At 39.5% G+C, this 4188-nt stretch overlaps 1 pseudogene; it reads right to left on the bottom strand.

Annotated features, from left to right (window-relative positions):
• Positions 1 to 302: 302 nt before the first annotated feature.
• On the bottom strand, positions 303 to 2744 carry LOC149168847 (pentatricopeptide repeat-containing protein At3g16610 pseudogene; annotated as a pseudogene).
• Between the last annotated feature and the right edge of the window lie 1444 nt (positions 2745 to 4188).

Below are 4188 nucleotides of genomic sequence, written 5' to 3'. Positions count from 1 at the left end.
TCTCCACAAGAAAACAATCCGTCCTTGAAATGGTAAAAATGGTTTGCATCCCTCACAATAATCTATTGGCAAACCATCTTAGAGATCAACTTAGGAGCACTGTGACAATCGCTGCATACATGAAAGGTTTCTCATAATTCAGATAGGGATTCCTGGATATGTGTTGATAAGCCCAAATGCAATACCCAGCTTCTCACTTGTGACTGTAGAGCATATGTTCCTTTGTTTCCTCTTCTACGTCATGCAGCACAAATTTGTGTTGGGCAAATACCCTACTGCCTCCAACTCCCCATATAAAGAATCTACAATTCCATAACTTTCTCAGATTCTGGATGTGATTTGTCTCCCACAAAGAATGTATGCATGTTGTTGTTTACCTCAATCGAGCTGAATCCTGGAGTCTTCTTCAAACCCCTCTCTTTCATTATTGTTCTCACCTTTGCTACATCATCCCACCTTCCAGCTGCAGCATAGATGTTTGACAGCAGCACATAACATGCAGAATTCTCAGGCTTCAAGTCAAGAAGGTGTTCTGCAACTCGTACTCCTAGATCAGTATTGTTATAAATTCTGCAAGCATTCAGCAAGGCTCCCCATACACTAATACTAGGTTCTAATGGCATCTTTTCAATGAAATCGTATGCCTTATCCACAAACCCAGAGCGGCCAAAAAGGTCAACCATGCAGGCATAGTGCTCCACCTTGGGTGTAATATAACAATCTTGAATCATGCTATCAAATATTTTCCATCCCTTATCAATCAGACCTGCATGGCTGCATGCAGACAAGACACACACGAAAGTGATTCCATCAAGTTGCACTCCTATCTGTTGCATTTGCCAAAATAAAGCAAGGGCATCATCACCGTAGCCATGCATTCCATATCCTGCAATCATTGCCGTCCATGAGACCACATCTTTTATATGCATTTTGTTGAAGAAACAGAATGCAAAATCTATGCTTCCCACTTTGCCATACATGTCTATAAGGGAATTCCCCACATGCACATCTGACTCGAATCCTCTTTTAATGATATAACCATGGATCCACTTGCATTGATGTAGAATTGCTAGATCAGAAAATGTCGGGAGCACACTCACCATAGTAACAGAATTAGGTTTCATATCCTCCAGTTGCATTTGATTAAGAAGTGCTATTGCCTCAATTGCATGTCCATTTTGGGCATAGCCAGCAATCATTGCATTCCAGGAAAAAGCGTCTCTTTTAGACATTTTGTCAAACAGTTGGCGTGCAGTAGTTATGCTTCCATATTTTGCATAGAGATTTATAAGGTTAGTTTCTACCACAACATCTGAATCAAATCCACTTTTAACTATATAGCCATGAACCCACTTGCTCTGTCGCAAAGCTCCCACTTGGAGACATGCCAGCAGAACATGCACCATCGTGATTGAGTCTGGTTTCATGTATGTTAGCCGCAATTGGTAGAAAAATGTTAATGCCTCATTAACACATCCAAGCTGGGCATACCCAGCGATCATTGCAGTCCATGAGACAACATTTCTCTTCAACATTTTGTCAAACAATTGGCGTGCAATTTCTATACTCCCACATTTGCTATACATGTCTATTAGAGTAGTCCCCAAAGCATCATCTAAGTTGAATCCCCTTTTAATAACATAAGCATGAATCCACTTACAACGCCACAGGGCTCCTGAATGACCACATGCCTGTGCTACACTCAGCATGGTGACTGAGTCAGGTGTAACTTGTGCAAGCCGCATTTCATGGAAGAGTACTAAAGGTACATTAACATTTCCATTCTCAACATATCCATCAATCATTGCATTCCATATTACAACATCTCTTTCAGGCATTTTGTCAAAAATTTGGCGTGCGAGCTCTATTCTCCCACACTTGGCATACATAGTTATAAGAGAACTCCCAACGAACACATCCCACTCAAACCCTGTATTGTGAACAATGTATTCATGGATCCACTGGCCTTGTGGCAAGGCTCCTAAATGAGCACACGCCTGGATTAAAGACGTCATCATTACTGAACTGGTTGTCATGTTCGCCAGATGCATCTGATTGAAGAGCTCCAGGGCTTCGCTGGCATACCCATTCTGGGCATATCCAACAAGCATTGCATTCCATGAAACTACATCTCTTTTCGGCATTCCATCCAACATTTGGCGTGCAAATTCTATGCATCCGCACTTAGCATACATAGTTATGAGTGAATTCCCCACAAACACATCGGACTCGAATCCAGTTCCGATTATACCTGCGTGAATTTCCTGGCCCGTGCGCAGAGCTGACAGGCGAGCACATGCCTTGAGCACAAAGGGAAATGTGAAATTGTCTGATTGTATGCCTTCCTGCCGCATTTGGCGAGAAAGCATGAGCACTTCCTCGTAGAACCCGTTCCTGGCATACCCTCTAATCATCAGATTCCATGAGTTAATATCTGGTTTGTGCAATCTGTCAAACATTTTGTGTGCAAACTCCATATTGCTATACATAGCATACATCCTCATCAGTTTGTATCCCCAGAAACTGTCTTGTTCTAGTCCAATTGTGCATATCTGTGCATGGACTTGCTTTAGTAATGTAAGGTTATTGCATCCCTGCAAAAGAGAAACATATACATTGTTTTTGTGCTTTAACGAAATAGAAATACCGCACCCCTGCCCAAACCCATACACCTCTTCACAACCCAACGAGTTGAAACTGGCTCCCCCTGATTTCCAGGTGGGATTTTCTTCAGCTATAGTCATTGTAGCTCTACAATGGATTAACCCAAGATTAATACTATACCCCAAAAAGCGCATGGAAATATGTTTGTGAAAAGACGAAGCCAGTTCCATGATTGGCTTCGTAGAAGAAGCCATGAAAATAAACAAAATAAAGAAGAGAATAAATGTTCAGTTTGCCAGTGAGGTGAGGTGCCAGGCACGCCATGCATCAGCTAAAATTTTGAAATGAAAAATAAGTTTCTTTCCTCAGTAGCCACTTACGAGCAAGAATTTTGAATGTGAGGAAGCCATATATTAAACATACCCAGGAAGATGTTCCAAATTCCATCATAATACTTTTATGTTTGAATAATAAATGGCAGTAGAGGAGGACAGTGCATGTTGTGGAGTAATTCATTTATAATTCTTTCATTTCCATCGCCTTTTCTCTTCTTTCTCAGAATCCTGTGAATGCATCACCTCTATCCTTATGCTTATCTATCTGGTGTCACCTGTAACCCTGTGAATATGATATTCATTCCGCTCTTCTTGTACTCTAATCCAGTGGGTATACATTGGAGAATTCCATTGAGTTCTTGTACTTTAAGCCAGTGGGTATACATTGGAGGATTCATGGAGTTCTATGGCGGCTGAATTTTCACTCTCCTGTATTCCGCGAAAGTAAATGGATATGAAATGATAATTGATTGAGGTGAAAATGTACTGTAGTAGTTTAGAGCATACAGCCCATTCTCCATTTTCCTCGAACCATGTTTGCAGCCCACTGCCCCAACTTATACCTGAGTATTTATTATCATATGCAGCTCAGTTTCATCTCACAACTGGAGACGGATCAAAGATGAATCTATCCTAATGGACTTATACTAATACAAATACACCTAAACATTTGCCAAGTAGCAAAGTCAAGAATCTCAGCCTTATGGTGGAATCTTGATCGTGTGGAAGCATGTGTGGAAGTATGCTTGGTATTTTACATCTTAGGTCTGTGAAATGGAAAATTGATGCATTTGAGCCTCTAACGCTTACATCATTTTCTGGTTTTCATCATAATTTAAATTCTATATATCATACTAAATGCATTATAGTATAGAGTTGTTGTATTAATTATTATTATTAGCCCATGCATTGCCTTCAGAGCGAGCGGCTATAGTATTTGTGTCGAAGTGAGTTTATTTTTAAATTTTTTTGTGTTTATTATAATTTTAATTAAAATATCGAGAAAAAGCTTAATATTTGTATTTTTTTTTTAGTAAATTGAAAAATAATTTTATAATTCTAATTTTATTTTTAATTTTTATTGGTTAAATGAGTTATGTTTTGGAATTAATAGGGCAAAAGTTCTTATTTGTGGTCTACAACAAAAAGAGTTCATCGGAGCTAACATACGATGGAGGGCAAAAGTTCTTATTGCTCAATTAAGAACCAACTCGCATCAAGTTCGATGTGAAACAAGACGGTGGAAAAG

The sequence above is a fragment of the Pinus tabuliformis genome, chromosome 4_2, assembly GCF_031772625.1.
Source record: "Pinus tabuliformis cultivar Carrire ecotype Pingquan chromosome 4_2, CPIR1, whole genome shotgun sequence".
Classification (NCBI taxonomy): domain Eukaryota; kingdom Viridiplantae; phylum Streptophyta; class Pinopsida; order Pinales; family Pinaceae; genus Pinus; species Pinus tabuliformis.
This window is presented reverse-complemented; position numbering and strand designations above follow the sequence as displayed.